Source organism: Corvus kubaryi, unplaced genomic scaffold, assembly GCF_017639235.1.
Source record: "Corvus kubaryi isolate FWS band 111438036 unplaced genomic scaffold, C.kubaryi_AGA036_p1.0 37396, whole genome shotgun sequence".
Lineage (NCBI taxonomy): Eukaryota > Metazoa > Chordata > Aves > Passeriformes > Corvidae > Corvus > Corvus kubaryi.
Genome location: NW_024581135.1, coordinates 6,676,517 through 6,690,395, shown reverse-complemented (window position 1 = coordinate 6,690,395; position 13,879 = coordinate 6,676,517). Strand labels below are relative to the sequence as shown.

The 13,879-nt window shown below is 39.9% G+C and overlaps 1 protein-coding gene across 1 annotated transcript in view; it reads right to left on the bottom strand.

Moving 5' to 3' along the window:
* The window catches only part of NCKAP5 (NCK associated protein 5), a 380,196-nt gene that overhangs the window by 361,901 nt on the left and 4,416 nt on the right, over window positions 1–13,879 (bottom strand). The window contains exon 2 of the mRNA XM_042040728.1: window positions 5,661–5,775. The gene's annotated coding sequence lies outside the window, so the exon portion shown is untranslated. The remainder of the gene's footprint in view (window positions 1–5,660; window positions 5,776–13,879) is intronic.

Here is a 13,879-nt window from a genome sequence, read left to right as displayed (position 1 = left end):
AAAGTGTTCATTTTGCTTTCAGAAAAAGGCAGAAAAATTCTTTATGTTCACAGTGTAAGTCACAACCTGAAAAGGCTTTCCTAGTCGTGGTGTGAGCTCATTTGATTCATCCTAGAACACCATTTTTAACTGAAAGAACAAAAGCCACTCTGAGGTTGAGTACCACCTTTGAAATGGTCTGAGGCAGCATGAACAAGACTCACCCTTGCTTTCTGATCAAATGAAGGACTAAGGCTCAGGCCATTTCACTGCCCTTTGCCTGCAAAGGATCAAGAAATCCAAGTGCACATTGACCAACACTGCTGGGATCTGCTCCATGTTTCCTTGATTTCAAATAATATTAGCAATTCAGGTGAGCAACCCAACCAGTTTTCAAAGGCTGAGTGCCATACACTCAGCTGTCACACGCTCATAGATACACATGTATTAATAACAGAGATTAGCTGCCACTAGCCAGAACCATTTGCTTACAGTATTTGGAATATCCTGAAAATATGAAGCCTTTACAATTTTAACTCAGATATTCTTGCTCTACTTTATGTTCTAGGTTGCTTTGCTGAAGAGTTTGGTTCAAGTCTTGTGTGTTGACCTAGAGGTCAGTCATGGCAGACACCTGCAGCAGCTTCTCTGATGTCTGCCCTGCCCTGTTGTTGCTTCCTTATCCCTCCAAAATTAGAGATACAGTAGTTCCCAGCATGCAGAAATGTATCTTACTCTGTATGAGTGGGTGTTATCTGTCGGTATTGTTTATGTGATGCCACAGGTAAATGGACAATTTCAAAGAATTTTAAATAAGGCCCATTGTGCTCATTGTCTGCATTTCATTTCAGAACTCTTCCAAACATCCCAGAAGTTCGGACAAGAAAAATTTCTGCTGTGCTCTGGCTTTGGCACATGTCTTTTAACAGATGGAAATTATTGTTATACAGCCTTAGGTCATATCAGGATCTCTTTTTGTTTCTGTAATGAGGCCCAATTAATACCTAGGACTTTCTTCCACTCAAAGGATTTTAAAATATCAGGATTTCAGCCAGAACTGTAACACTGATGTGTGCTTTTATGATATAATCTAACTGTAATTACCTAAAACAATATCAACATAATAGTCATTCTTATTCTATAGGAAACTTGGGTATTCCACTGTATTGAAAAAATGCTTACTCTAAAAGACTTTTCTCATTCCCATTGCAGGGTCAGCATTTCACCTTAGTGTAGTTGCAAATTAGAGAAATTAGAGTAATTATATTGAGCTAGACAGTCTTTAGGTTGGTCTCCATGAAAGTTTTGCTGCAAAATAAGACAGGACAGGACAGCTGTCACTCTGTGCAACCTTACTGTGTAACATTAGAAATATCTGCACTGAGAAGTGGGGTAGAATAGCTATTTTGTAGTGATTTACTGCTAATTTTGTAGACAATACCCTAAAGCCAGGTTTCTATTTTTAGGGCTTATGACTTTCAGAAGCTTTTACACAAAATGACAGCAATTAAAAACTTTATTTACAAATATTCACAGATTAATACTATAGCTTATTCACCAAGTAGGACCTCCAGGGTTACCATTACCCCTGGAAAAGTCAGGTCATGAATGCTTGAAATGCCTACAGTAATTTTTGAACTTTTACTTGGTCATTAGAAGTTTGCACTGAGTATTTAACAATTCTGGGCAAATGATGACACAACTTTTCAGTTCAGCTTTTTCTCTTTCTCCACTTGCAGCACTGGGAACCTCCTGTAATAAATCTCAGCACCTCTGATGAATCCAATAGGACTGTTCACTAACTGTGGTTTCCAGCTGCTGCCCAACATACCTGAAAATTTTTACCAAACTCAGCATCCTGACCATCATACTGAGACAGATTAAGACAGAATTAAGTTACCCAAATGCATTACAAAAGAGAAATTTACAACCAGGACTAAACTGAATGTTACTAAAATATAATGATATAAATGTAAAAAATCTTGGTATCTTCTCTCCTCTCCTCTCCTCTCCTCTCCTCTCCTCTCCTCTCCTCTCCTCTCCTCTCCTCTCCTCTCCTCTCCTCTCCTCAGAAGTATTCAATGACCAGATAGTTGGCAAGATAAAGAGTAAATGCCACTGTAATCAAATGGGCGCTATGTACCAGAAATGGTAAATATAATGATAGGAGCTGGTTTACTATTACATGGTATGATTTTAAAAAATATTTAATTATTACTGTCAGAAACTGTGCTAAATAAGTTGCATTTTTTTCTACATGACAGATAAATGTAGGAATGTAGCATTCACAAGGAACTGTTTGTACTAGGCACTGTATTTCCTCTCCACCCAGCAGAACTTCCAGAAGAACATCATATGAATTTTGCGAGTATATCAAGGAGATAATAGACACCACAGGCTGTAAAAACTGCAAGATCATAGACATGCAAGTTTATGCAGGTGCTACAAGCAAACTACATTTTCTTCCTGCCAAAAACGCCTCTCTAATCTCTAAGTTAGTGAAAATGTCCTCATTGCTCCAATATTTTCCCTGCAGCCACAATAATTTTTTAAATACATATGCAGCCATTTGATTTTATCCCCTAGAAGGACAAACCCAGCAAGTGACAATGTCCATCAACTCCCTTGAAGTTTACATACATTTTATATGCATCTTGCAAATTAGTCTACATACTCAGGCTCTCTGTAGTTATTAAAATCCTACTATCACTTTTCAAGAAAGAGAAGGAAGGATGTTGATTTTAGCTATTCAGGCATAATTCTCCCTAATTCAAGTGGAGAGTCAAACCATACGGGGACATTAAGTGATTTCAGGTCTCTGCTCCACTAGATCATCCCCACAGAGTTGGTTTAGTTCAGAAATGTTTGGTGTCAGGACCTGAAACCACAGTTGCTCATTACCCAAGCAGCTGCTTAGGATGAGATGCCCCATGTGTGCTGGAGCGGGGCTGTCTGACACCAAGGCACTCAAGCCAACATGGTTTTAATTTACTCAGAATAATGGTATCGTCATGCCTTGTACACCTACAAGAATAGCCCTGCTTCCATGGGGAATGGTGGTGTTTGGTGCTATGAACTAGAAATGCACTTGTCCCAAACAAAGCCAAAGCAGCGGTGAAGTAGCGCAGCTCCCATTCTGACTTTGCTGTTCCACATGTCCTGGCTTGCCTGGGTGGCACTTGGTTTCTACAGAAAATACCAAGAACTCACCTCAGAATGATTAATGCCACATCTAACGAGGAAGTACTCATTTTTCACACATACCAATAGAAAACTGTTGTCCTCAAGCTGGCATACTCTGGAAGCATTTTTGAGGAAAACACAAGTGTTGGGAGCAAGGCAGCAGCAGAGACACTTCCCAAAGAAGATGTTCACCTGGAATCCTTTCCATCTGAGTTTCTGTCAGAGCTCAAGCCCTTTAGCCAGCCATCTCAGCTTTACAGAAATCTTTTCTGGGAATTACACAATGACCAAGTGTCTGCACCTTACCACAACACTTACTCCTTGCTCTAGAATTTAAGCTTTAATTAAAAGTTTCTACACCTTATGCCTGCAAGGAAAATTTATCAAAACACAGGCAGAACGTAAACCTTCAACCTATATAAAGCTTGAGACAACAGCTCAGAGAATCTGTTTTTCTTCTTAGCACATCACTGAAATGAAATCACAGCATTTCCTAAAGGCAGCTTCACTGAGGATTTTTAATACACATTAAAGTGCAGTTCTTGAGGGGTTTTTGCAACCCTTCCCAAAGTAGCCCAAAAGATTTTTGCCTTCAGCCTCACTGTTCTTCCCTCCACAATCCCAAAAGAAAACCTATACTTTTCTGCTATCTAAAACATATTTAAAAACAAGATATTGACAAACTACAATAAATTGTACTGAGCAACATTATAATGGATTTATTTAGCAGAGCTTTGCCGTAGGAATGTATTGACATATTTGCTTAGGCGAAATCTCCTTCCTTCCAAAAAAACTGAGCTGCAACCAAGAGTTTCAGGAAATGCTGCAAGATGGGCTGGGCAAGGACCTGCATGGGAGTACAGCTCTTGCCTCATGAGTCTCTGTGTCACAGATGCTGGCACGAAACTGCCTCTTGTCCATGTTTTAACACCACAATTAAAAGCTGACAGAATGACTGTTGATGTCCATGGGAATCCATTACCTTCCATGGGATTTGGGTACATGTACCATGAATTGCACCACACCAAGCACCACCAAAGGAGAAGTGCTCCACAGTATTCCCAAACAAGACCCAAAGCTGCAGGGCAAACCTCACGCTGTTTGTGGCTGGACTTGTATCATGCAGTGCCATCTTAGACTCCAGAATGATAGTTCCCATCCTCCAGGGAACAGCAGACAGACATTTCAGTCATGGAACACTGCAGAGGGCATACGAACCCAAGTTTGTTTCAGGACAAATCCGTAGAAATGGTGAGGCTTCTCTTTACACCGAGCCCAAAGCTGCACAGGGAGCTGTCAGCAGCCACAATCCCTCTCCCCATTCCAGGAATGATCTCCCTCCTCCTCCCCTGTTCCCTGTCACAGTTCAGGGTGACTCAGCTCAGCTCCCAGGAGGAAAATCATCCCTGCCGGTCACATACATGAACTCTATCTGTCCACAGTGATACACATGCACTTCTGAGAAACTGTAAAAAGAACTGGAGAAAGAAAAATCCATGGGGAATGGTAGGACAGAGATGAACTGGCACACACAGCCACAGCTATCCTGCATTAAAATGAAGTTACATCCATGTGGGTTTCCAGACAGAAGGCTGCTATGGGATCTCCCACTGAACATCATTCAGTGTAGTAGAGTGTCCTGTGCTTGCACAAAGTGCCCCAAAATTTTCCACATTGGTTTTATTCCTTACTCTAATGAAAGAAATAAAGCTATTAAACTTTCCTCATACAAAAACCAAATTTATCTTCTATACTCATCGAAGTGTATTGACATTGCAACCCCACTGGTACCCACCAAAGAGTCCTATAATAGGCAACTCTTTTGCAAAGATTGGCTGTGCACCATCACAAATCTCTCCAATATTTATATTTATGGCTTCCAGTCACTCACCTAATCACTATAAAAGTGTCTTCATGGGACTATATGGTTAAAGAGAAGAGAACAAGAGGGAATCCAGTGTATCACCACCTCTCCTACCTTAACTGAGTGCCAGAGATTGCCCCTTGCTCCCATTTCTCTTCTTTCATTCCTGTTCAAGTATGAATGATAGCATTCAGGGGACATACTCCTGAGAAGAGTGGAGCTTCCTTCACCATAGAAATCCTACCTTTGTAAAATGCTTCAAGCTGCTAGGTATCCTTATAACACACAAGTTTCCAGTTCAAAGGGCAGTGCTCTGCCTCTACAACACTCAGCTCCCATACTGGTGCCAAAAAGAGGATTTAGGCTCAGCTCTACCTACAGACTATACCAGAAACAAAAAGGAAAAAAAAAACCCAAACAACTCAGTGGCCCTCACTCCTTTCACTGTCAATACATTTTCTAATATCATGTTCCAAACCACACACTCATGGGCTGGTTGTGTGCAGGGCCTGATAAATGCCAGTTCAAAATTAACATGCACTGATGAAAGACCAGTCTATGAAGGTGAAAGGTTTGGACAAGTGGGAACAACTTCACTTTGTTGTTTGGGCAGCCCTTTGTTGCATATACAGACCTGAACAGCTCTGGAAGCAAGGCTGGTGCACAGATGGGAATTCAGCTGAAACATGAGGAAGTTCTTCCCACTGCTACTGGCACTTACACAGCTGCCATCAAAGAATGCCTCTCACCTGAATTTTTTCAAGACACAAAAATAAATTACCACATGAGTCACCATTTCTTGGTTTCTTTCTGAACAAGAGCACACACAAAAATTTTCTAAACCACTTTGTGCAATACAATTTCTAGTATATTGTCAAAGATTACTGAAAAAGCTCATGGGCCCAGGAGATGCTGCATGATAGGGAAATATTTGTATTTTGAGCTCTACCAATTCTACTGACCAAGATATACTGTTGTAACCACTGAACACATCAGGGGATTAAAGAGTTAATAAAAACATAAGAAACTGCACAACTAGATAAAGTACAATCTGTCACTCAGATATTGGAAACAGACTATGAAGATGCCAGGATAAGTACATGTACTTATATACAGAGAACACTTTAAACAGTTGACCAGGATTTATACATGCTGCAGCTGTCACACACACTGACATCCAAAGAGCCTATGCATACTTTCAGTGGAAGAAATTTCTAGTTATTTGCCATTTTGTAGAACTGTAAATCACATAAATGCTCATATTATTACCATGTGTTCTGAGAGTTTGCATCAACAGACCATCTTGGAAGAATTACAATGATGAATTATTGACAGTATCTCATATAGCTGGCAAACATTTATTTGAAATGCTGTGGTACAGAACCGGCCTCTTTCCGGTCTTGAGATTGACCCTAATGTAAACTATAGCATACAACAGATCAAAAAATATATAGCCTGGCTCTCAATTTGTGATCTCATTTTTATCATTTGATGGTTCCCATAAAGATTGTTTATTATTGGTGTGAAATGCTGGAACCAAAATATCCTGTAGCTGGAAGCTAGAAGTCTCAGTAACTGAGCCAGAGTGACTCTTCTGGCCTTCTCTAAATATGCTTTATTTCTTCTATTGAGTAAACAAACAGTCCCATTCTGTAATGACAACACCAGCCAGGATTTTCCCATATTGTTTTGACAGATGTTGTCAGGGACTGATTACAAAAACCTGTACACCTAGTAGATATTTACTGCTGTGATGTTCCATAATATAACTGAACTACATGCAGAACAAACTAATGTCATAGGAAGCTGTGCTAATGAAAAGCCTCTGACTATGGAACTGCAAAATAACTTTTCAACTGCAGCAAAACTATTTTTAAAGGTACTGGAGATAAAAATATGTTACTTGGTACACTGTACTAATAGAGCACAGAAAACGATGAATTGATTACTAAAATAACTTAGTGTTTTGTTCAGGCACCTTGCAGCGAAAGATCACGTCCTTTTCCAAAAGTCTCAATACTCCAAAGCCCTCAGCCAGAACAGCCAGACCAACCCTCAGCTGACTGCTACTTGGTTCAGTACATTCAGTCAGAATTTAGTCTATTAATTATGTTTTCGGTCTGTATTTACAGACAGGTGGAATATGCATCAAAGCTGGTGGGGCTGAATTATAAAAAAGTATTTTAAAGCATTTTCTGGGGTTTGTGTTGCACTGACCATACCCATGCATTATTTTAAAAAAATAAATAAAAGTAGACTGAATCCCTGCTACAATTACAAACAGAAGTGTGAAACAGAATGATTTTCTATTATCAGGTGTTAATGTGCCCTTCCTAACCGTTAAAAGGAAACCTGAGACACTGCACCATCACGGGTTGTCCTTTTGAATGCTGCTTTTCAGGACTGTAGTCCCCAGTGGCCCTGACATTTACTTGTTAAATAGGAAATCACAAAGTGAGTACCAAGAGGACAACATTCTTTTGAAGCTCAGGGAGAACCAGGGGACATCACAGTGAGGGGATTTGGATAAACCAGATAGTGTTTTTGCAAACCTGGTTGACTAAAAATTCTGGAAATTTAAAACCTGTAGCTCTGTATGACTGACCAAAGAGATATTAAATCATTTTGTCTGTGCAGGATGAGGCACTACACAATTCATGTGTAAAAGTGTATTTCCTCAGTATTTCTCTAGATTCCACAGAAAGAGACCTGCATGAATGTGTGCATACACACTGAGGGTAGGGTTGAAAGGATAAGTAGAGATAAAAGGGTATCAACACTACATTGCACATTTGCAACAACTGAATCCTTGTGTGGTTGGTTGGAGGAAGATCCTAACATGATATGAGCTGAAAAGTCTAAAAACGTTCAGTGATCAAACGGTTTCACTACTCTCTCTAATAAAATACTTCCTTTGGTAAAAAAAAGAAGAGAGATTTTTTAATTAGCTGTGGAAATGTATCATTTCGTGGCTTTTCTTCTGTAGTTTGTCTTCAGGTGTGTTAAACAAGCCCAAACCTGAGAATGTGACAATTTTTCTATTTATAAGTAAATTTAAATAAAACCTACTGAAAAGTGAAAAAAGGCTTAATTCTTCACCAGTGTGAAGAAAATTTGAAATATATTCACACAATATAGTGCAGCTGGCATCCAGAAAGTAAGGTTTTAGGTGGGATTTAGAATACCTTAGCCTTTCCAAGGATACAGGCTTAAGTGACAGGCTTTCCTGGATATCAAGGACAAGACCAAAGCCCATTTTAAACCTTGTAAAGTTTTCCAATGATTTGCATTACTATTAGACTGATTTGATAGAAATCTCACAAAAGTGAAAACAATCTTCCCAGTTTTCATGTGCCTTTACTTAAAATCTTAACTTTCCTCATACTAACTTTCCTCATACATATAAAGAGCATTTTTTCGATAAACACAGCACCACCGAAGCAGTTGAAAGCAGTCCCTGCCTGGGAAGGATTATGAACTGTCTATCATCCCTCTGTGCCCTAAGTAGGGTCAATAAGTCATTCTTGCCATGCACAGTATTATGTAAGAAATTACAAAGGGGCCCTATTTAGATGACCTCCTTTTTTTTGTTTCATATTCTAATTGCCCAGCTAAAAAGAACACGTTGTCCCAGCGGAAACTTTAGGAACAGCACTGGGTGAGATGCGCATACAGGAGCACTTTACACGTGCACTCTGACCTCTCTTGACACCGCTGATTCTTTTCCAATTTCCAAAAGTTTCCGGGAGGAAGCAAAGGGAGTCAGCCCTGTCTATGTGATGTCTCAGTGACATTTCTCTGAGATGATAGTTCACTGGGATTTGCACATCTGAAACTCCCTCCAGGGAGGCTTGTGAAAGCTTCAGCCTAACCTACTTTCAGGATTCCATGGAGTAATTCTGTTCCAAGAGCCAGCAGCCACTGATGGCAGCAGGAAGATGCAAAGGAGTGCAAAGGGACCTCAGCCCTGTAGGATCCAGTGAGGCCTAAAAGCCGCTCATAAAAATGAAACATCCCCATGAAGTTATTGAAAATCAAGATCTGATTTAAGGAAAAAGGTGGATTTTTGGGGGGACAATATTATTGAACTAACACAAAACCAAAAACCAAGTATGCCTTCAGATGAGAATCAAGCAAAAGCTTTATTAAAAAAAAAAGAAAAAGCAAGCAAATTTGAAAAAAACCACATTCACCCTCCAGTATCTTTGAAATCAGTTATGCTTCCAGCTAAAAAAAATGTGTCATTGTGAGACATATGTGATGGCACTCATAATATTTCTAGCCATAGGTTGCATTAGATGATCAGAAAGTCAGGCTTAATCTGGCTTCCTCTGATACCTGAATTCCAGACCTGAAGCAGCTGTGGCAGAGCAGAGGCTCTCCCAACACATTCATGGACCCCCACACACTGAACTTTTTAATGTTGCCTCCTCAAACAGAACAAGTTGTGGGTATTTTCAGCTCTCTCTTATTTTTACCCTTGTCTTATGCTGCAGAATCCCAAGGACTATCTAATATATTAGCTTCTAAAGGCATCATCTTTTCATGCCTCCTGAATCCAATTTAAACTTCAAACTTTATTTGATTGAAGGGGGATGATGCTTAGCACCCCTGTGAAGAAAATGAAGACTGTTAAATCCATCAACAAGTGATTCATCTTTCAGATGAAATGAGCACCACTAGGAAATAGTGGAATAAAACAGATCCCCAAAAACCAAAACAGGTAGGCATCATCTTTAATCTAAATGCATTCATTTGCACTGTTCTGGTCACCTTCAGTGATTATTAGTTCCTGCATGCAAGGAGAGAAATGTAAACTAGAACCAGTCAGTGAAGGCAGGATGCCAGGGAAGCAAAGTAAATAAAAAGGCAGGAGAATTTCAGCTCTAGTGAAAGAGGATGCAGCATTACTGATTGCACCACCATCTTCCCAGTGGGTTATATACAAATGAGGACTGGCAAAGGTGAGGTATCCTTATAACAGATACACACAAGCTGGGTCCCAAGTACTTGTCCCAAAGTTTGGCTGGGTGAGTGATGACTCCAACCCAGCCTTGCTGCCCTCAGACTCTTCAACCGCTTCACATAATGCAGCACCATTTATTTTACACAGTGAGCTGTGTTGCACCTCTCCTTCTCCCTCTGACACCTGCCAAACCATGTGAGAGGAATACTCCCCTCAAATTCCTTGCCTTTACACTGTAACTAATAGAGCTGACCGTGGGCCTACAGGAAAGCAAAAAAGTGCAGTTGCCACAATTACTGCAATCTAATTGTTCCGAACGAAAAATATTTGTAACTCTTCAAGGCTGTCAATGATTCTAGAAAATAATTCTAGAAAAGTTTTGCTTAGTTTAACCTACACAGCTGATGACTCTTCTATTAAAATTTTCTGTACTTTATACACAGAGCTCTACAGATTTATTTCATATCCATATTATGTTAGTCATATAAATTTGTCATTTAAAATTATTTTAGGCATAATGTTTACAGAATTATTACAGTAAGAAAGCTTATTGCAGAGAGATTCCAGTTTCAACTGCAGAAACCACTTGGTCTAATCATTTATGGGAGTAAATAAATGTTATGAGACTTCATGGAGAAACTATTATCCAAATTACTGAACAACAGAAAAGCCTTTATTATGTTCCAGGAATGCATTTCTGGCAGAGAAAATAACATTTGTATACAATGTCTTTTTATAGATTAGACAGGAGAAAAATGCCTGCATTGATGTACTGCAAACTGCAGGGATTTTTTTCTTTCCTGAAGAATTACAAGTGACATCAGTTTCCAAAATGTCTGAGGAGAAGAGAACATACTTTGTTAAAAGAATTCCAGCCTTTTTTATTCTGCTAAATTGTGTACTAAGACAAACTTTCCCATTGTTTATTGTTTGCAGGTCGTGGCTCTGGTGTAAAGAAAAAGTGCTTCGAGCTCTCAAGTATTCCTCCTGAATAATTATTTTATTGTCTTCTCTTGAGCAAAGCGGCAAAATGATCTGACAGAGATCTGTAACACCATTTGCCAGGGGCTTGAAGCCTCTGCCTCCAGTGGATAAAAAAGCCCTGTGAGGTCTCAGCAGACTGTTCTCAGGTTAGGTATTCCTGGATCATGTTGGTTCAAGAAATCCTCTTCAATGGCCAGATATACTGTATAAAAAACTAAGTAGTAATCACAGGGGTTCTGCAGAGGAAAACAGCTTGTAAGATTTTCCCCAGGGTGGTAAGCAAAATGCACATTGTAGAGGGAAAAAAGAAAAGAGCCAAGGTGTTGGGATTTTATAGTAAATCTCTAGGGAATTCCACTTGTTCTCCCCTTCATTGCTCTAGCCAATAACTGGCAGAGTTTTGGGCCACACTACTGAAGCTGTCTGATCCATCAAACAAATCTTTGCTCTGAAATAAACCTGAACCTCTTTCCAGCTTTGTTGATTCTGACTGTCAAAATATTGGTGCTGGAAGCAGCAGGAGCAGCAGCCAGGCTGGGATGAATGAAACCCCCTGTGGAGTATGACATTATCCAGGCACCTGCAGTACCACCACAGGACTTCTTGTGTGTCCAGCACCTGCAGCATGAAGCTGCATCCTCTCGGTATTAACAAAGCCCAAATGAAGCTGCACCTAAATTCCAATGTCTTAAATCATATTAAAGAGCAAGTTAGTCTCTAAAGCCAACTCGGTATGTCACTCAAGCATATTCTTGGATGACACCAACTGCCACAGCTGCACTGAGGCTCAGCTAGTAAGTTCAACAAATTCCATCCTAGGATCCTTTCCAATGATAAAAAATATAAGTATTTACTCATGGTTGCTCTGCTCTCTGCTCTCCACTTCCTCTTATTTTTTTCTTGTGTATGAAGGAAATAGCTTTGTAGGGCAAAAAATCCCTCTAATTAAGTGTGCTGGCATAGAGATCAGCCTGCTGCCTTGCAGTAAATCAACAGTTTTGCCATTAGAGAAAAGAGAAAATGTCTTTGATCACAGCACAACCTGTGTGGAGCTCTTAGTGGTCAATGAAAGAAGCACCTCATTACAGATCCTCCATCAAGAAGGAGAAGTTAGCTCAGAAGATGAGATAGAAGGCAATCTCAAAAAGCCAATACAAATTTCAGAGTAAGAAATTGGGTTCTGCAGAAATTGTAGTGCATGGCTCATGTTGCTAGAAAAGACCTTGTTAGAAGTACCCACATCTTGATTCAAACACAGTCTTTGTGTTGCACAACAAAACCACTACATTCCCCAGAGAAGCCTCTGTCCTCTCCACTCTATCTCCTTTAAATGAACAAAGAATCCATTTAAAGATATTTAGTTTCAAAATTATTCGGTTTTGGCACTCCACCACAGCCTCCTGAGGGGACCAGCAGCAGTACAGGGGCCTTGCTTTCTGCCCTCATAAAGCTCTCTTGTTGAGAGGCAGTCCATAAAGTGTGCTTTCAGTTTTTACTGTCAGTAGTGATACATCACATTTGTATCATGCATGTCAGGCCAGGCAGTCACAAAGCCCTTTACCAGACCTCATTTCACAGAAGACCTGTAAATGCACATCCCACCCATGCACAGATACCCCCTCAGAACTGCATGTCTGTTACCTGCATGGCCCAGGTGATCCTTCAAACCTCCCAGCTGAATACTTACCCAGCCCAGCTGGATTTAGATTGCAAAAGAAAGCAGGATTACATTATTCTCCACAGCATTTTGTAAACCATGAAATTTTATATTCAAATATTCCTTGTAACATGTATCCCTATCCTACAAGACTGCGCAACAATTCATGCATTTATGTTAAATAATTCAGGCCAAATATATGTTGCAATATTAAAAGTAAGTTGTTAGCAATAAAAATGGCAAGAGACAAAAAATCAGCCCCGTGCTTCTCCACAGGAGAATCAGGGAGGTATAAAATATTTTTTACAAATTTACCTGCACTAACTTGTACCTCATGATGCCAGAGAGTGTTGCAGAAGGTAAAACTGTTGCTTCAAATGTGAACATGGTTCCAAGAACGCATTTTGTCCCCACATAATTTTTTGCAGTAGGTCAGTTTGGTTTTGAGCTGTACACAGCCTTTCTAGACTGAAAAAAGAGGAGTACTACAAGTGCAGACATTATTTGGATTGTGTCTCTGCATTCATCCCCTATGGGCTCAGAGAGGTGGAAAGAGTAGGAACTACACAGCTACTGTTATTTTCTCTGGAAGGGTGATTCGGAAAGAATAAAGAATTGGCTTTTTCTTTAGGACCAATCACAAAACTGAGCCAGTGTGAGTGAGAGGCTGGAAAACAGAAGTAAATTACCTTTCTTCCAACAAATGAAAGAAATAAAGGCAATTCCTTCCTTGGAGCAATCATATTTCTAAAAATTGGTGTCTAGAGACACAGTCTGACCCTACAGGAACAGAGCTCACAGCAATGAAGCCAGCTGCCTTTCCAGGCGAAGTTCTCCTGGGTTGATGTGACAAAGACAACATTCATGTGGGCTACCACTAAAGAAATCATATCAAAATTACTCTGAATTCCTGCTTAGTGCTTCTTACCACAGACAACAGAAAGGGACAACTCCTTGCCTTTGGACAGGAAAATAAATTTGGTCCTGCAAGGAAGGATATATGTCTGGAAGAGTAATTTCATTAAGGCCCAGGATCCATTCTGTGATCCACAGCTACCTGCACTGATCATCAAGGCCTTAAAATCTCATTTAAGTGTGATGTCCTCATTTATCAACTCTAGTTATCACAAGGTTAAGGTTTTGGACTACTGCCCTGAACTGTCCAATTGTGGAAAACTAAAATACAGTGTTCATTAGACTTGCTTTCTAGGAAGGAAAGGATTGTCAACAACTTCACCGTGTGCGT